The sequence below is a fragment of the Manis pentadactyla genome, chromosome 3 (genome assembly GCF_030020395.1).
Source record: "Manis pentadactyla isolate mManPen7 chromosome 3, mManPen7.hap1, whole genome shotgun sequence".
Lineage (NCBI taxonomy): Eukaryota > Metazoa > Chordata > Mammalia > Pholidota > Manidae > Manis > Manis pentadactyla.
This window is the reverse complement of record NC_080021.1, coordinates 190,544,434-190,564,848: the sequence shown is the minus strand read 5'-3', so window position 1 is coordinate 190,564,848 and position 20,415 is coordinate 190,544,434. Positions and strand designations below refer to the sequence as shown.

The following is a 20,415-nucleotide window of genomic DNA, read 5'->3' as shown; positions in this document are numbered from 1 at the left end:
CCTCTGACTCTGGTGGGTGAGGGTCGCGTCTCCTCAAGGAAGTGGCTCCCCTCCAAAGTCCGGCGTTCCCGGGAGAGAGCCACACCGCGTCTCCTGCAGCCGAACCAAGAGCCCCACGGCTCTCTTCGCTCCACACCTCCCAAATGACCGGTTACCTAGGCAAAGCCTCCGCGCCTGGAAACATGTTCTGCCGTTCCCGCTCACGGCCGCCGGGGCCGCGAGCACTGAGCCTCGGGGTTGTAAATCAGGAAGAAATAACCACCCTTGTCAAAGCCCCTTTCTTTCTCGTGGGCAGACGAAAGGAACACCCCCGTGTTCCCCTCCCCGTGGTGAAGTGTGTGGAGGAAACCGTGAAACGCCCCACTGTGACCCGGTCTCCTCCGCGGAGTTTCCAACCCTGGGGAGCGGGGGCGGGGGTAGGAGGAGTGGAGGAGAGAGACCGACAGAAAGGGAAAGACAGAGATTCTCAGAAAGACTGAGAGGAGACAAACCGCGGGGGAGAATTTCTGCAAGCGCACGGTCCAAGGGGAGGCGGTCGCGGGGGGAGGGAGCGGGTGTAGAGACTGCTTGGCCTCACGAGTCTTTGATATATTACGAGCATTTTGTTCAGCTAAGATAACACGAATAAACCCTAACTTCATTCATTGTGTACCCTAGTCGCGTTGGGCAGCTTTTTCTTTCCCCAACTCAGTTCTATAAAAAAATTGTCTGTCGTGGGAAAAGAAGATTCAGGATTGGATTCGCGATGAAATAAAATGACTGAAAGGCTCCCTATACTTTTCCCCGGCACCCTAAGCTTCTGGGATAAAAGCCCGAGATTTCTGATTGCCAAAATCCTTGCAGCTCTTCCCTCCGGAGAATCCGGAGATATAAATAAATTGCAATATCCAAGAACGTTCTTTGGAATTAAGGGACAAATGCTTTCTCTTTCGCGACTGCCCCAATCCTCGACAGGTTCAAGAGATTCCTTTAGAAGTCAGTCTCATCAGGCTGCGCTCGCCTGACGGCTCTCCTCTCACCACTGAGAACTTTCATTTCCATTAAGAGTAAAACACTCAGAGCAACTTCTCCAAAGCGCGAGTTCTTTCGGTTAAGAGTAAAACAATCCTTTCCCATACCCAGCTAAGGTTCGGAGGAGAGGGACACCATCCCCACGCGTGTCGGGGTGCGGGAGTCAGCAATTACACCCGATTACCTCCAAAGGGAGAAGTGTACATGGGCAAGTCGGCGACGCCAGGCAGACGTGCCTAGTGGAGCTCCAGGCTTATTTCAATACAATAAGCCACATTCCTACAATTACGCCCTCTTTTCTGAGATCCTCGGAGAGCCTTTACAAACTTCGGCGGCTGCTGCCCAACGCCCGTTCCCTCCCAACCTTCCCAGTCAACCAGCTCGGAGTCACCAAAAGGTACGGTAACTTGGACCCACCGGAGCCCCTGTTTTCAATCCTAGTTAAAAGGCAGGAAAATTGCTGCCGTTCATCACCAAAGCTGCAACTCCCTGCCGCTGCCGCCGCCGCCGCCGAGAGCATCATTACCATGACAACTAGAGCCGAAATACCCTGAATTACATCGCTGGAGCTGCTACTGCACAAATCCTGGTCCTCCTCTTTGTTAGAAGGCTTTTCGCCTCCTCGGGTGGGGGAGGAATCCCAAGAGCTCCATAGATCCCCGCGGGCCCGCTACTGGGGAAAAGTTTCAGATCCGAACCCACTGGCCGCTCGGCGAGCACAGCGGGAGAGCAGAGGCGAGGGAGGGAAACCCTACACTCGAAGTTGTCAATTTCAGGAGCGACGCTTCTCAGCGCGCCAACTTTTTAGCAAGTCCCCCAGTTGGAGAATCTCATACGTACTTGAGTGCTGTGGCGGTTCCGTCTTTAGAGCGAGTTTCTAGAGAGCTGCCCCGAAATCTGCTCTGGAGGGGGTGTCACAGCTGCTGTCCCGGAAAGGCTGCGGTGTACAAGCCCAGCGGCTCCCAGAGGTGGTGAGCGGCTGGCAGGGGATGCTGCGATCCAGACTCATCGGAGAGCGCCGCAGAGGGACTCCGCGGGCGTCCTAGCTCCGGCCACGACCAGGAGAAAGGATGCCGCCTCTGTTCCCACCTCCACGGCCACAGCCGGCGCTGTCAGCGTTGCAAAGTGAGTCCGGGGAGGGCGTCCGGCTGCCGCGGGGCGCTGCACCAGCGAGGTCGCAGGGCTAGAGGGGTGTGAGCGCGCGGGAGAGAGTGGAGTGCGTGTGCGGAGCGTGTGTGCGCGCGTGTCTGTGTGTGCGAGTGAGGGAGCTGGTGTGAGATTGTGTGGGGAGCGGAGGAGGAGCAGGAGCTGGAGGGGTGGGGGGCGGGAGGCAGGAGACTCCGCTCTCCCGGCTGCGCGTTCTCTCGCTCTCTCGGCACGTCATTTATGCCACAGGAGCCCTAGCGGCCTCTCCATAGAGTGCCTGGAATGCGAGACGTCAATGTGACGCCATGGGACGCTACGTCACCCTCCTCCTCCCTCCCCTGGCCCAGCCGGTTCCGCGTGTGCGAGGGAGGGTGTGTGTGTCTGAGCGCGCGAGTGCGCGCGCGCGTTACCCAGCCATTCTCAGGGCTGCACAATGGAAACTGCGCTGCGCCGCCAGCCCCCGCCGGGGCCAAACCCTTCGCAGCGGCGCACGAGTCTGCAGGAGGGTGCAGCTGCCAGCCCGCGGGTCAGGCGGGACCGCCCAGCTGTTAGGCTCGGGTGGAGCAGAGTTGGAGGAGTGCTGCTGGCGCGCCTCCGAGGCTGCCCCGAGGCAGGGAGCCAGGGAGAGGGGTAAGGGAGAGGACAGCTCTTCCGAAAAGGGTAGGCTACACGAGCCAGCTTCTGCAAGTGACCTGGCAGCCGGTGCTGAAGGAGTTAGGCACCAGCCCGAGACTCCTGAGGTACAGCTGCGCTTTCCTGAAGCAGCAGTTTCAAAGCTGTTTAAGTCTCTCCGGCCCTCTGCGTCTAGACTAACATCTCCTCCTCCCATCATTTGCCAGGTGCGTGTTTCGCACAGGGATGCAGATGACTCGGGGGAGATAAGGTTTTCTTTCTACTTAACGTGTGGATTTCCTAACTGGACCCACTATAACCTAGCTAAGCGCACATCCATCATCCACGTGCGCGCTGCAGCAGACACTGCTTAATGTGTATAAAACAAACACACACGTGTTGAACAGCTGAGCGGGTCTGACTGTTGCAGATCACCCACCACCCACCCCGCCGGCCTGAAATGGAACTCAGCTCGCACTTTCACTTTTTGATCGTTGTAGATGGGCCTCCCCTTCCACCTCCCAAATTAAACATTTTGAAATCAATCAACAGGATTTATTAGACAGTCCCTCCATAGAGGATTTCCTCTGGTCTCCTGGGACACATTTGTCATGAAATGGTGTGCCGAAAGCCTGGGCGACTTTGTGAGGGAGAGCAATTTCTTCCTGGAAATGATTAATTTAAATGTGAACTTCTTGCTGAAAACAGAAACAAAAGTTTATCAGTTAAAGGTTCCAAGTTCTAAAGGTTGCAGCAGAGTGAAATGAAAGCAACCTTTCTAGACATGAATATTTGAGGAGAAAATATTTTAGTGAAACAAGGCAGAGAGGCATGGTCCCCCTGTGGTCCATTTGAGTTAGATGTTACATTTTATTTGACCTGTTACAACTGCGTGTGTGTGTGTGTGTGTGTGTGTGTGTGTGTGGCGGGGGTGTAGTAAATGGGGGAAGAATCCCATCGTGGACAGCACACGTTTCAGAACAGAAAGTTCGAGCTAGCACCAGAAAGTTGAAAACAAAACTAACAGTTTTGACAGGGATATATTCCTTCGCCTCCACATCCACTTCAGACAGGGTGGCGTGGTGAAGATCGTGGGAGGATGCTCCAAAAGTTGACCCAGCGGAGAGGAACGCAGTCTCTACACTGCCCCAGGTTCCAATCCAGTCTCGGAGGCAAGGAGGGCGCTGCTACAGCGCATCCATTCGAAGGCTGGGGGTGGGGGGAAGCAGGACCTGGAGCCGCGCGCCGCTGACGCACGGGAGGCGCGTGATTGACGCAGGCGATGTTACTAAATTCGGTGGTTGGCCGGGCCCAGCCGCCGGCGCGCGCGGCAGATAGCGGAGTAGGTTCCCCTCGGTCACCCCCGCCCCTTCTCCATTCAGCGCGGCGCGGGGCGGGGCCAGGCGGGGAGGGGCGGGGCCAGGCGGGGCGGAGAGCGCGTGGCCGCGCCGGGATCCGGCGGAACCAAATATAGTCGAGCCTGGCTATTTTTAGCCAGGCCTTGGGCGCGAGCTCGCCGCGTGAGGGGGCGCCGCGACCCCGCCGGGAGGGCGGAGGGGGCGGGGGCGGAGTCGCCATCTTGGACTCGGCTCGACCCCGTCTGGTGACCGGCGACGCTGAGCCAGGCTCGGCGCAGGGGGTCGGGGTGAGTGGGTGTGAGCCTTGGGAGAGAGGAGGGCGCGGGCCGTGACGGGAGAAGAGGGAGAGGCGTGGGCGCGGGGTCAGCCTTGAGCGGTGGCGCAGGCGAGGGAGCGGGGCGCGCGGCCCGTGGCGTGCGTGTGTGTCCGATGGTGAAATCCGTTTGCCTGCAGGCCGGGCAGTCCTGCCGCCCGGCGGCCCGGCCAACCCCGAGTCGCGTGGGGGCGGAGCCGCCCGCGGCCACCACTTCCTGAGATCCGGGGATACCCCTCCCGGACGTCACGGAGGAGCCGAGGCGGTGGTGGCGGCCCTGGGCTCATTCTGCACTTGCATCACGGGTGCAGAAGCAGCTGCTCTACTCCTTTGTGGCTTTTTCCCCTGTTGAGTAACTGCTTTGTTAACTGAAAATACCATGACGGGCCAGTGTGATCACCAGCTCCAGACCTCAAAGAAAGTGAAGCTGTCAGGCAAGAAGAGGGAGACTCCCCTAGCCGGCTGCGATGGTATCTGGTGGGTGGGTGTGTAGAGAAGCCTTGGCAGTTTCCACATATTACTTCTTGCCTAACTCTTCACCACCAAGAAGGTTTAAAAATACTTTTATTTCCATGCAGTAAAAATTTCTTGTGTTCTGTACTCCACCCAGTCCCTCTTCAATTTGAAGTCTCATGCAGAACTGGAATCGATGTAAGGCAGAAACCCTAAAATTAGGTACAGTTTTTCAGGAACAGGACATCTTTAAGTGACTTTATTGAATAAACTACATTTTATAAATTTAATATTTAAAAGGTCTCTTGCCTACTCAAGGTAGTTATAAAACCACTAACCAAGTTTCTTCATATAAATTGGGCTCCCTCAGTGACAGTTTAAAACCCATATCCTTGTTTACCTTAAATTAAAAAAAATAAATCCATTCCTGGCTGAATATCCTCAGGTAAAACATGTCTCTCTTCGAGTGAGTATCTTTCTGGACGTCTCTGTTGGTTAATTCTGTGCGCCTGTCCCCTTCCCTAGGGCTTCGCCTCCTTTACATCCTTTCCTTCCTGAGTATCGGATTACCAATCTTTGTTCCTTGATGCTGTTAGGCCGAGGGCTGTTGTCTGATTGTGCTGAGCCAATCAGCTGGCTCCCTGCTCCTCTGGGTAGGAAGCTGGACTAGCTGTTGGAGAGGTTCCAGTGGTCACTGATTAGTGGCAACATTTTTGCAATCAAATGGTCATGGAAGCAGAGACAAGGCTCTCTTACAAAGTTGGGACCCCATCCTCTGCTTAATCCTAGATCTTTAAATATATTCAGTTCTTTAGGAGACCTCGGAATGAATAATGATTGTCTCTTTTCAAATTAGTATCTATTCTATGCTTTTTCAAAAGTGATTTACTAGAAATCAGGCATAAAATTCTGTAAATCATGTACAGTGACTGTTTTAGTAACCTAAATTACCTTTCTGATGACTTTTTATAATTAAATCTCTTCTTTTGGAAAATCAAATAGAATAAAAACTACCTTAGTTTGTGAAATGTTGAAAACTTAACCTGGTTCAGTTCTCTCTCTAGAAGCGGTACATTCATGTGTGTCCTAGTTTACACACACAAAGCAAAGAAAAGCAGTTAGTTTCTGCTTTCATGAAACTTATAGCAGCCAATCTGTTAAAGACTCTGTGAAGTAACTGTTACAGATTCACTGGATAATTACCTTTTATTTTGTTTTGGTTTTCTAGGTGTAGTCTGTCTGCAAGAAAAAAAGTGCTCTTTCTCTTGGAAAATAAAGTGAAATTGGGGGGAAATTTGTGTGTTAAAGCAATTGCTTTAACAAAAGTGGGATTTTAAAAATTGCTTTGGATGCTCTTCTAAGCAATGACGTAATCTTGCTGATTTTGCTAATATGTAAAGAGTGATTGAGTTGTACCAGTACAAAGATGGGGTGGGAAAAGGTGAGGTAAAAATTCCAAAATTCTAAGGTGAAAACAGGAAGGGAAAGTAAAAGAATTGTGTAAAGCTAAGTTTTCTAGAAAAAGTGCACAAGTTCTATCATATGTATATAAAATTTAGTAACTTTGATTGACATTGACTTAAAACTTAAGTGTTCTAGGCTCAGTAATGTGGGACTTTGGTGGTTTTCTGTCTGACCTACCAGTATATCATCTCTTCCTTATCAATTCTGTCATTGCTCAAAAGTCTTTAGCAGCTGGATATTATCTGGATTGGACATCTTGGTCTCTTTATTTCCATAGAACTTCCCTGACCTGCTCAAACTAGTATCCTCACTGTTCCTCAAACATCATTTACCCTCCCACATTTGTTCATAGTTTTCATTTTTATGGCATTCCTTTTTCCCCTTTTTTCTCTGCTTATTGAAATCTTATCCTTTCTCTAAAACTAGCTCAAGAAATGAACTCAGATTGTGCTTTAGTTTTTCAGTAAGTTCTTCTTCACTGCCTTTTTTTGTGCTCTTGTGTCCATGGCTATTTTCCTGTCAAACTCAAAGCTTCAGAAGCATGCCTTACATATCTTTGAAATTTCTGTGGCACCAAAGTTTAACATAAGTAGCAAATAGTCGTAGATATTCCATCATCTAAATTTGAATATGAATAGAGAGCAGCTATATGTAAGTAACAAGTTATATGGATTAGGATATTCTTGGTATGAAAGGACATGGATCACACATAAGGTATTTTCTCTACCTCAACTTTTGAGACATTTTGTCAAGCAGCCTGCCACAAGCCCAGACAGCTGCGTGTAATATAAGGAAACTGCAGTTTGACTGATACTTGTTACATCTGTGTAGGAAGATTTGCTATGGTTTTCTTATTCCCTGATACACTTTGACTTATTGTACCCTCTTGCTCCCTCTGTTTCCACCTTCTTTTTTGCTGCTTCCTCTCAGTGATGAACTGGATGCTCTAGGTTGGGAAATGTTTATATCAATTTCCTTCAGAAAAATTTCTGAAGGTTAGGAAATTGAGAATCATGACATCTATGTATGATCAGTTGAATATAAAATCATTGAATGTCTTAACCTTTTCTAAAATATGTTTATATATGTAGCAGCAAACCAGGCAAAGAGATTGTAGAATTGTTTTTTTTTTCTTTTTTTTAATTGAAGTATCATTGATATACAATCTTTATTGGTTTCAAATATATAACACAGAGGTTCAGTAGTTACCTACATTATTAAATTCTCACTCCCTCTAGTGTGGTTACTATCAGTCAACATAGAAAGATGTTACAGAATCATTGACTATATTGTCTATGCTGTACTACTATCCCCATGATCAGCTTACATTATGATTGAGAATTTTTATGCCCCTTTATGCCCCTCACCCTCCCCACCAATCCATGACAACCTCTTCGCCATGTTAACCACTAGTCACTTATGAGTGTATGTGAGTCTACTGCTGTTTTGTTCATTCTGTTTTGCTTTGTTTTTATATTCCACAAATAAGTGAAATCATATGGTATTTGTCTTTCTCTACCTCACTTATTTCTCTGACCATAATACCCTCTAGGTCCATTCATGTTACAAATGACAGGATTTCTTTTTTATGGATAAATAATATTTCATTGTATATATATATATACCACATCTTCTTTATCCATTCATCAATTGATGGACACTTAGGCTGCTTCCATATCTTGGCTATTGCAAACAATGTGGCAGTAAACATAGGGTAGGAGTGCGTGTATCTTTCCAAATTGGATTTTGTGTTCTTCTGGTGGATTCCTAGAATGGAATTACTGAGTTGGATGATACTTCTATTTTTATTTCTTTGAGGAATCTCCATATTGTTTTCCACAGTGCCTGCAACAATTGACATTCCCATCAACAGTATAGGAGGGTTCCCATTTTTCCTTACTCACCAGCACATTATTTCTTGTCATTTGGATAGAGGCCATTCTGACTGGTGTGAGGTGATATCTCATTGTGGTGCATTTCCCTGATGATTAACAATGTGGAACATCTTCTCTTGTGCCTATTGGCCATCTGTATTTCTTCTTTGGAGAAATGTCTGTTCAGGTCCTCTGCCCATTTTTTAATTGAGGTTGTTTATTTTTTTGGTGTCGAAGCATATGAGTTCTTTATATATTTTGGATGTTAACCCCTTATTGGGTAAATCATTTATAAATATATTCCCCCATACTATAGGTTGCCTTTTTGTTCTGCTGATGGTATCCTTTGCTGTACAGAAGCTTTTTGGTTTAATGTAGTCCCATTTGTTCATTTAAAAATTTTGTTTCCTTCACCTGAGAAGATGTGTCCAGGAAAAAACTTCTCACGCTTATATTCAAAAGATTTTTGCCTATGTCTGCTTCTAAGAGTTTTACGGTTTCATGTCTTGAATTCAGATCTTTGATCCATTTTGAGTTTACTTTTGGGTATGGAGTTAGGCAGTAATCCAGTTTCATTCTGTTGCATGTAGCTGTCCAGTTTTCCCAACACCAGTTATTGAAGAGGCTGTCTTTTCCCCACTGTATATTCGTGGCTCCTTTGTCATGTATTAATTGACCATATATGTATGGGTTTATATCTGGGCTCTCTAGTCTGTCCCATTGATCTGTAGGTCTGTTCTTATGCTAGTACCAAATTGTTTTGATTACTGTAGTTTTGTACTATAGCTTGAAGTCAGTGAGCATAATCCTTCCAGCTTTGTTATTCTTTCTCAGGATTGCTTTGGCTGTTTGGGGTCTTTGTGGTTCTATATGAGTTTTAGAACTATTATTGTTCTAGTTCATTGAAAAATGCAGTTGGTATTTTGATAGGGGTTTGCATTGAATCTGTAAATTGCTTTGGGCAGAATAGTCATTTTGACAATATTAAATCTTCCTATCCATGAGCATGGGATGGATTTCTATTATTTGTGTTTTCTTTAATTTCTCTTATGAGTGTCTTGTAGTTTTCAGAGCATAGGTCTTTCATGTCCTTGGTTAGGTTTATCTGTAGGTGTTTTATTTTTTTGATGCAATTGTTAATGGAGCTGTTTCCCTGATTTTTCTTTCTGCTAGTTTGTCGTTAGTATATAGGAATGCAACAGATTTTTGTGTATTAATTTTGTATCCTGCAACTTTGCTGTATCCAGTTATTCTAATAGTTTTTTGATGGAGTCTTAAGGGTTAGAGTTATGGTTTGTTAGAAGTTTTAGAGAGAGGCCTATATGACTTAGAATATTAAAATTTAATTTCAAGAAAAAAAGTAAGTAATAGCTCAGGAAAGACTTTCTGTGTTACAGAAAATTTTAGAAAAGAGTAAAAACCTGAGATGGAAAGAATACTTTATAGTATAAGTGCTAATAATATTTTTAAATCTCATTAAGTAATATTTTTCTGTCTGTTAGTAAATAACAGTCAAGACAGGCTTGCAATCTGCTTAAAAAGATAGTTTATTTCTTAGTCATCATTTCCTCAGTCATTGGTAAACTGTGGAAGACCACAATGATTTATTGTGAGATAGTTGTGAGAAGTTATTATTCATGTGTGATAAATCAATTCAGGATATTATTTATGCCTATAAAATAAGATCTGCATTTTAGCTAGAGTTGATGGATGAAGTAAATATCTCTTTCCACATATAACTGCATAACCCTTTCCTGTCATCCAACTCTGGAAAAGAAAGATTGCCTCACATGTACAAGTTCAGTTCCTTCAGCATATTCTGCATAAGTGAGATGATTTATTTTACAGAGAGCACTAGTGTGCTTTTCAGAGGCCTGGGTTTGGCTTTGCTGCCAGTGAGGCTGCCTGTTTGTGGATAAGTTTGTTCATTTTGAGGGGAGCACCTAAATACTATCATCTGTCCAGTGATAGTTTTTGGCTTACTCTGTGATCTTTACGGATGTTTCAGGTTCTAAAGTTGAATGTCTTTTTAGGTCAGTTAAATATTTTGAATCATGAGTCAGCTCTGGCTGGTCTCCTCTCACTACCTGATTGTTGTAGTCAGGAGGCTTGGTAACTTCTGTATATAACATATGCTTATAATTGTAATATTAACAGTAATATTAAACTGCCTTGACCTGCATGATAATTAACAGTTGCCATGGAATGGGATCTTGGTGGCCTAAGACAATTAATGTATTGCCAGCATCACAGACTTCATGGTCCACAAAGTGGAAATAAGCAGAAGCATGAATAGTCCAAAATCATTTTATATTTAGTTTTAGAATCTTTTTTTGTACATTCATTTAAACATGGATGAGTCACAAATTGACTTCATACAAATTAATAAACTTTCATTGGAATGGATACTGTTGTTTGTTCCTTTTCAGTTCCTTTCAAATCCTCACTGCGTGCAGGCATGAACTATTTCTTCTTACATGTAGCAGCTGAGGCAAGACTGTCCTTTTGCTTTTTCCTGTAGAAGGACTGGTGATAGTGGAGTTTTAAGTCTTTACCACTCCTTTTTGAGTGTAAGTGAAATGTTAAGAAAGCTGATCAAAAGGACACTACCAAGTAGGTGTTAATTTGGAAAAATGTTAGCAAATCAAGCAGGAAGAATATAATAAATTCTTTTTGCAAACTTGTCAGGTTTGAAGTTGATGCTTCTTTATGGATAAATAAGAGCTGACTTTATAGGCTTTGAAAAATTCCCAAATTTTAACACATTGCTGATTTGTGTATCATATGAGTTAGGTTTGGATAGTAAAGACAAGGTTTGTCCATTAATTTAGGACTACTTTTTGAATACCTGTTCTACAAAGTTAGGTATCTGGCTTCTTGTTTAGTTCATGTAATTAGTAACTGATTCTGTTTTGTACCGTAATACATTTTCCAGTATTTATTCTGCATGTTTATAGTTCACTACTGGAAAAATTCCTCCCTGACATCTGTTCTGAATTAGTTCCCTTTTTGATTAATGTTTTCCTGTTTTATCACTTGCAGTGATGAGAATAGAAGACCGTATTTAAAGATTTATGCTATTTAAGTTTAGTAAAATTGAAGTAAAATACCCCACTATTTTAAATTCATATGTTAAATCATTTTCCATTTTTAAAACCAATAGAATAAAATTTGAAATCCACTGACATTTTATAGTTGTCAATTGACTTTTTAGTTACTTCCATATTTAAAAAATTTTTGACAATCTGTTTCAAAATCTTGATTTTTTTATTAATTGTCTTGGACATACTTTGGGGGATGAATAGGTTTGAAGCTGCTACATCTTAGAGTAGTTTTGAGCACACAGTAGGAGCTCTGTAAACAATTGACAAGTGAATGAAAGCAGTTTTCAAGAAGCTTTATTTCAAACCTTCTGTTTTCTTTATCCTAATTGGTCTGAGGCCTTACTGACTTTCTGAGTGAGTTTTGCTCTGGGCAGGCAGAAGGGAGCAGAGAGAAGGCCTGCCCGCCGTCATCTCTGTGCTGCCCTGCTCACCACTGTAGCTGGTCTGCAGGGACTTCTTGCTGACCACACTGAGGGCGGTATGCCTGAGACACACCCCTCTGGGACAATTCAGATCTCCTAAGGATTTGTACCACCTTTCCATTCCAGACACCCCTGAGAATTAATCTCTGGCTTATTTCTTTGTTATGATACTTACACAAGATTGTGATCTTTCCTCTTCAGTCTTGCTGCCTTTCGCATATACAACCAGTTCACTAGTGAGTTCTTCACTTGTAGTCATTAGATTTCCAACCATAACCCTCAATTTGCTTTCTAGTTCTGGGTGCTACTGTTCAAGGCCTCCAAGTATACAGTCACTTTTCTACCATGTATCATCTGTAGATGGAAGGGCCCAAATGTAGAAAATTGTCTAGGAACTCAATTATATCCACTAAAAATTTAACACATTAAACATTAAAAAATTTATCTTTTGAAAAGGTAGTGCATTCACATTGATTCAAACAACAAAATGTTTAGAAATGAAAAGTTTCCCTTGTATTTCTGCCCCCATCTATTCAATTCCCATTCTTCCAGAGTTTTAAAATGCTTATTCAAGCAATACGAATATAAATTCTAATTCCCTTTCCTTTTTTATAGAAATGGAAGCTTATACATTATTCTATCTTATTTGCTTAACAGTGTACCTTGGAGTTCTTTCTGTAACACTAGAAAAATATCCAAGATGTATTTCACTTTAACAGTATCATCTGGCTATAGCATTATTTATTTAACCAGTCCCATATTGATGGATATTTGGGAAATTTTCTGTCTTTTGCCATTACAAATTGTGCTGCAATAAATGCCTTGGTTACATAGATTATTTCACACTTGTGCAAATATATTTGTAGGGTAAATTCCTTAAAGTGGAATTGTTGACCAAAGAGTATATCTCATAGTAGTTTTATAGGGACTACCAAATTGTCCTCCAGAGAGGCTGTACAGTTTACACCCCCGCCAGAAATGTATGGGCACCTGATTACCCATATTCTTGCCAATAAAATGTGTTAATGAACTTTGGGGTGTTTTGCAATCTGATAGGTGAAAAATGTTATCTTAGTGTAGTTTTAATTTGTATTTCTCAGATGAATGAGTGTGAAATCTTCATGTTTAAAAGCCATTTGTGTTTCCTTTTTTGTGGAGTGTCTCTTATATCCTTTGCCTATTTTGTGGTGGGGGTAGGGGAGAGGGTTTGTTTGAAAACTACCTTGTAGCTCCATGCTTCTAATAATGGAGATTTTCCCTTTGTAATATGAGTCGTGCCATTCCCCTACCCTTACCCCACTTGTCATTTGTCTTTCATCTTTGCTGATGGTGTTTCGCTGTGTAGATTCTTTCTAAAGTGTAGTTGAATTTGCCAGTCTTCTCTTTTATGACTTCAGGATTTTGTGTCTTAGGAAAGGAAGCCCTAATACAAGGTTATAAAATAATTCTCTCCAATTTGTCTTCTACTACTTTTTAGAGTTTCTGTTTTACACTTAAATTTTTGACCCATTTTCCTTGGTGTATAGTGTGGGATACAGGTCCAATTTAATTTTTTTTTTCCCAAATGGCTACTCAGTTGCCCCAACACCATTTGCAAATAGTCCATCTCTACATTGTTTTTGTTTTTTTTTACCAAAAACAAGACTGATTGATCTACCTTTTTTTCTCACACCTACTTTGCTATGACTAAATATAAACACAGTTCTGTTTTCCTTCCTATAGAATGCTTTCTTTAATGGCAAAGATGTCTTCATCCTGCTACCTCCTCGCTTAACTCAGGAACACCGAAAGCCTGACAGCCAGTTAATATTTGAATACAGCCCACTCAAAAAGCTCTCCAGGATTTTCCATTGAGTAGTAACTGGCTAAAAAGAAATGCTAGCTGTGATCAGGTTCCTTAGAAGACTGTTCAAACCAGAGGTATCTTCTAGCTTTCTAGCTACACTAACCAGCTATTGAAGGAGCTGAAGTCCACCCACCTGGGTCCTTCACTCCTGAGGCAATCCAATTCAGATTGCTTCCCTCTGTGCAAGTTCATACCATCTGCCACCGCTGCTTAGTCTGACAGTGTAGCATGTTACCTTCTGTCATTTCAAATGGGCACCATAATGTACTAAAAAAGTGGTTGGACTCCCCATGATGCAGCTCCAGAACCTCATTAAGCAGGACAGTAATTGTGGATGAATGATTTGGGGATGTTTGTCCTCAGTTTGAACCCCAAACATCTGGGGAACCTAGGGAAAACCCCAGCATTATTCTCTTCAGGGGAGACTGTCTAAGCAGGCAGATAACACTGAATTTACTTGATATTCCTACTAGCTCTTTTAAACTACTGGGGCCAGTTGTACAGCTTCTTGATAAAAGATTTCCTTCCACTTTGAACCACTGCCCCAGGTGATTTTTTTCTTTCAAACTTGTCCAAGCCTGTTTTTCACTATTGAACCTTTTTGGGGGATCCTATTTTTTATTTCTACCTTCAAACTTTCCCCTAATGCTGGTAGTGTATTCTTTGTCTAATATCAATTTGACTTAAGTTATTTTGGCCAAAACCAATTTTGGCCAAATACAATTTAGCTAAAAGGAACTGGTCAACTAGACAGTTCGGTTAAAAAAAAAAAAAAGAATATCCTCAGTTATTAGTTTTTGTGTAGTGGTAGTTTTAATGTATTACGCGGTTATTAAGCACTTTCAGTTAATTTTTTAGGTATTCTAAGTTTTCTTCTAAATCAAATTAATTTTCAGCTACAAGAAAATTACAAGCAACTTTGTTTTTTATAATATCAAAAAGTTTAAAGAATCTAGCTGCTCCAAAAATAGTAGAATAGAGAGTAACTGGGCAAGTTGATCTTAACTACAAGGCAATAAGTGGTTAACTAGAACAACCGAAACATCAAGTGATTAGATAAAAACATGTTTCCTTTATTACCCCCCTCCCCCATCAAAAAGGCAGTGCATGTGCAGTACAGGACACTCAGAAAAATGTAGATAAGGATAGAAGGACAAAAGAAAAAAAAAAGCCATAAATTAATTCACCCAGGAATAACCCCTGTTGTCCTTTCCTGTCTCTTCAAATGCATTTTATACACATAAACTCTGCACACTGTTTGTAATCTACCATTATTGAAGCATACTCCAGTTATTGATTAGTCACCTTTGTCCCAGGATTAGGTTTTGGTTCCTTTCTGCCTTTTGTCTTGCAACTGTGGACCAGTTTATCATAATTGGGAATACAGTGCCATTCTCTTTTTCCTTCTGCCCCTCAGTCCTGGCCATGCCCATATCCATCCTGGGCCCCAATCACCCCCTACTTCCTTTATGTGAGACAGTTTTTAAGTGAAGGTATTCTGCCAAGCCTTTCTATGGACTTACAAAAGGAGCCTGGTTCTAGAATTCCTATGGAACTTTCTGATTATAAATAAAACAATTTTTGGAGTTCATGCTTGATATATATTATGTGTATGTATGTAAATTAGATGGAAAGAGTGAAGAGGGGTAGGTTTAGATTGGGACTCCACTAACATAAGAATAAAGAGGCATTGCATCAGACAAACCCATTATTATTGGAGGGAAATTGTTTAAAGAGATTTTCTCTAAGTCAGGGTTGGCCAATATATGCTATGTGTTGTGCCCAAATCCAAGTCATAGTAGACATCACTAAGCAATAATGGCAGTATTTCTCACTGGATCCAAGCTCATCATTGAATCTTTTTTGAAATGGATTCTAGACAACTTATCTACTGGGCTATGGGAGACAAACCCATTTGCCATTCTTGCTCTAAAATGTTGCATTAGAAATTTTGTTTTAAATAGTGACTTGAACAAGAAAATTTTAACAAGTTTTGTATCTGACAATTAAGTTTATGATGGTAAATATGGGATGTGAGCAAAGAGTAATTATCTGTATAGGCACAGCAAATGCCTCAAAGTTAAAATCTTGGAGGCAGCATAATTAAATTAGAGGTTTGTTATGGAGTGAAAACAATGTCACAGTAATACTCATTATTATAAATTGCCCATGGCCTAGTCATGGTGATTGACTCCTCAGCATTCATTCCAACCTGGATGATGAGTTAAAACAATCATGATTAATCCTGCTTCCTATGCCAGTGAAAGGTTAGGAATGGCCTGTAACCTATTCTGGCCAATGAGATGTGAAGTTTAGAGGAGGGCTGGGGTGCTTCTGGGAAAGGGTTTCTTGTCCCGAAAAAGAGGTTAAAGAAAGAGATGGTGCTTCTTCTGATGCTGCTGCTGATGTGTCTGCATATGATGGCTAGAACTGCTCAGGCCATCTTAGGACATTGAGAGGAACTCGCTTTGGAGGAAGCTGATCTAGAAGATGGGGAGCACAGAGATAGAAGAAACCTGAGCACTTGATGACCTTACTGAACTGCTGATTGTATTGTACTTGTTCAGCCTTACCTCTGAACTTCCAGTTCTATGAGATAATAGCAGTTCCTTATTGTATTAGACAGTGTGATCTGGGATGTTGTCACTTGCAACCAAAAGCATTCTGAGTGGCATACCCACTCTGTCCCAAGCAGATTCATATTAGGTGGATTTGGTTTTATTCTGACATATTTGCTTTTATCTGGGCTCTTCTTTCCCCTATCTTCTGGCTTTATAAATTTGGGTGCAAATTCTAATTGGCCAATTCTTGCCTCAGTTGTCTCACAGAGGCTCTGCCTTATATCAGAGTTCTTCACAGAAAGCAGCAAGGAACGAGGCAGGAACCCCCACCTCCTCTTGAGGCTTTTGGATTGTTTGAATATTTTGTGGTATGGTGGCTCCTGTTTGTCATTCATTCCTTCTTTTCCTGATCCTGATTCTAATTCTGATTCTTGCTTTGATCTTGGTCACCGCTTTTGCATATTTGCATCTTATGCTTGGCCTCAAGAATGTCTAATAGATTTATTTTCCTCTCTTCCTTCTTCCCTCTAACCCTCTTTCCCCTGTTTTTTCTCATCTACGCTTTCCTTAGTTTATGACTTGACTTTGGGGCCAGTGGGGGCTCTTCTAAAATGTAGTTGAATTTGTGAGTCTTCTCTTTTAGGACTTCAGGATTTTGTGTTTTAGAAAAGGAAGCCCTAATACAAGGTTATAGAAGAATTCTCTCCAGTTGTCTTCTACTACTACTTTTAGAGTTTCTGTTCTACACTTAAATTTTTAACCCATTTTCCTTGGTGTATAGTGTGGGATACAGGTCCAATTTAATTTTTTTCCCCAAATGGCTACTCAGTTGCCACAACACCATTTGCAAATAGTTCATCTCTACATTGTTTTGCTTTTTACAAAAAGCAAGCCTGATTGATCTACCTTTTTTTCTCACACCTACTTTGCTGTGCCTAAATATAAACATGACCTTACTGAACTGCTGATTGTATTGTAGTTCATTGGCCTTACCTCTGAACTTCCAGTTCTGTGAGATAATAAACAAATTATAATCTTTGCCAGAAATAATAGGTAAGTTCAATAAGTAATCGTATAGCTGTTTGCTCTACACTGGTAAAAAGGAAGGTCATGTCAGCACTTGGTCCATTTTCTCAGCTAGTGCCTTTTACTCATAAAATAAGCAGCACCAGAAATGTCTAGGGGTCAGGGCACTTGAGTCTTCATTATGGCTTCACTATTTGCTACCTGAAATCTTGGGCAAGTCACTTAAAGGTGTTGAGTTTCTTCTTTGAAATTTATTACTGATTGTCTTATTTCATAGTATTATTGTGATTCAAATGAAGTAACACGAACAAGGCAGATGAAACCTTTTTTTGAAAAAAGAATACTTAAGCTTGGTTAGGTTTTCTGATTATTTTCTAGTGTACTAATGTCAAAGTCTCTAGAATCAGTTCTGTATAGCTTGTTAGTCTTTAAAAAGGCAAGGAAGTATCATGTGGGGCATACTGATACAAGTAATTAAGGATTGAAGTTGATATTTTAGTGGCAGTTTACAGCCTGAAATAAAAAGAAAGGGCCACACAATATGAAAGGGAGATAAAGGTCATAATGTTGCTGCTGAGGCTGGCTTCTAGTTCTACCAGAAATTCTGGAGGAGCCAAATTAGGGAAAAGAGAAACCAATAGAAGAAACACCCCCCTCTAGTGGCGAGGGGCCAGGTTCTACACTTGGTTGCTCAGACGAGTGACTGGGGAATGGATAGCTTCTTAGGATGTTTTTTGTTTCTTAAGAATCCTGAGGATCTGGAGTTGAAATTCTTGAAGAAGATCTTTAGCTCCAGCTTTCCTTATTAAGGGACTTAACACATTTCACAGAGGAAGTAGTAACTTGGCAAACTCATGTGTAATCGATTTTCTGGAAAATGTGGAGGCTACTTGTTGGAAGAGGTTTATGGTTTACTTTTACGTAGTCTATTTGGAGATCATGAAAATTAGAGACCATTGTTAATAAACTTCTTACTGATCTGAGATGATAAAGTAATTACCTTTATAAACCGATTTGTGGGGAGTAAAGCCTATATTTAAAGTTATGGATAATGCCATGGAGTAGTAGTCCTTTATATTCATACATATTTATATTCATTACAACATATTGACTATGGATTTCTAAATATAATTTTTTATTTGAAATTTTTAGTGGCAATCCTGAGAACTAGATGTTTAATTTGCATCTCAGATGTGATTTAATTGCTACCTATGAAAAGGTAGTGAAGTATATTAAAATAACATTACCTACCCATAATTCAGTGTCTTGGTAGGAACACTTAACGCAGTCTTCAAGCACATCTCATCTCAGGGATGTACATTGTTGGTTATAATAATTGCAAGTGATTAATGTATTTGTATATCTCAAAGTCCATTGAAGTTTTTATTGTTTCAACTTCTGTTTGGGAATAATACTTTTAAATTTACTTAAAGATCTCTGAAGAGGCAAAAGTTTAGAGAATAACATTTTTATGGTACTCTATGTTATAAATAAAAGGAAGATTGAGTGCCATTCAACTCCGATACAGAAAAGAATGATTAAGGCACAAGAAAATAAATTCTGGTCCAAGGCTATGTTATCAGAGTGCCATTTCTTTATTTTTAATGTCAAAGTTCCTTGCCCTGAAGGAAAGAAATTTGAAGCTCGTAGTAGAATTCTTGATAATTTGGGATAAGTTTTATGATGTTTCTTGTGAAATAAAAATGGAAAAATTCCTTAGAAAGTAAAAACTTGTCATGGATAAAGTAAGATTATAACATGATGAAATTAACTTTGGTGCATAACTTGTGGAACTAATATCCTTAGTTAATGGTTTTACTTCATAAATATACTTGATTTCAGGAAAGGAGAACTAGGTCTGACAGTAGATCAGTATCCACCTATTGGGGAAAACCAGAACTAGGAGGAAGAGGTTCATTCTTAGCTGAGAAAAATTCAATATGGAATAATTAAGGTCAGCTAGAGAAAGAGTTATGAGTATGTTAAGTGAGTTCACAGATATTGTTGAAGGCAACTCAACTAGAACTGATTTGTTAAATATATATGGGGCCAATAAACCAATTAGATGGTCTCTTTACTAAATTAGTGTGACAGTAGTAGAAGATATCTGGAGGGAAGTGAAATAGATGATAAGGTTAGTGGTAATTAGACTTTCTTCATTAAATCCTAGCACTAAAGAAGTACTTTGTACATTAATGATAGCTTAATTCTGTAAATAAAATTTGATACTGAGAATTGATAAAATGTTAACATCATTAAAATTAGGCAAGTATTGTTTTGTGTAAAGGGTTGCAGTATATGGGCTTGAGTAAAGAGCCCAGACTCCAAACCTCATTTGAAATTATAAAGTATAAGAATAATAATTCATATTTGTATGGGATTGTACAGTATTCTGAGTGTTTTCACAAACATGATCCCATTTGATTCTTATCAAACCTCTGGGGGATAGTGGCACTGGTTTCGTTATCCCATTTTTTTTTTTTTTTTAAATAATTATTTTTTATTGAAGGGTAGTTGACACACAGTATTACATTACATGAGTTTCAAGTGTACAACACAGTGGTAGAACATTTATATACATAATTCTAGGTTCCAGCTATCACCCTACCAGGCTGTTACAATATCTTGACTATATTCCTTATGCTATACATTACATCCCGGTTACTAATTTATTTTACCATTGGAAGTCTGTCCTTTTTTTTTTTTTTTTTTTTGTGAGGGCATCTCTCATATTTATTGATCAAATGGTTGTTAACGACAATAAAATTCTGTATAGGGGAGTCAATGCTCAATGCACAATCATTAATCCACCCCATGCCTAATTTTTGTCAGTCTCCAATCTTCTGAGGCATAACAAACAAGTTTTTACATGTAGAACAAATTCTTACATAATGAATAAGTTACATAGTGAGCAGTACAAGGGCAGTCATCACAGAAACTTTCGGTTTTGCTCATGCATTATGAACTCTAAACAGTCAGTTCAAATATGAATACTCATTTGGTTTTTATACTTGATTTATATGTGGATACCACATTTCTCTCTTTATTATTATTATTTTTAATAAAATGCTGAAGTGGTAGGTAGATACAAGATAAAGGTAGAAAACATAGTTTAGTGTTGTAAGAGAGCACATGTAGATGATCAGGTGTGTGCCTGTAGACTATGTGTTAATCCAAGCTAGACGAGGGCAATAAAACATCCACGTATGCAGAAGATTTCTCTCA

General features: G+C 41.2%; 1 protein-coding gene and 1 long non-coding RNA gene across 3 annotated transcripts in view; one reads left to right on the top strand and one right to left on the bottom strand.

The window, feature by feature from the left end:
- NR4A3 (nuclear receptor subfamily 4 group A member 3) overlaps nt 1–2,317 on the bottom strand; it is a 38,728-nt gene extending 36,411 nt beyond the window's left edge. Inside the window, exon 1 of the mRNA XM_036888280.2 lies at nt 1,852–2,317. The gene's annotated coding sequence lies outside the window, so the exon portion shown is untranslated. The remainder of the gene's footprint in view (nt 1–1,851) is intronic.
- A 1,917-nt stretch (nt 2,318–4,234) lies between these two features.
- LOC130683016 (uncharacterized) overlaps nt 4,235–20,415 on the top strand; it is a 473,713-nt gene continuing 457,532 nt past the window's right edge. For both annotated transcript variants that reach the window (XR_008996565.1, XR_008996566.1), the window contains exon 1: nt 4,235–4,414. This is a non-coding gene — a long non-coding RNA (uncharacterized LOC130683016). The remainder of the gene's footprint in view (nt 4,415–20,415) is intronic.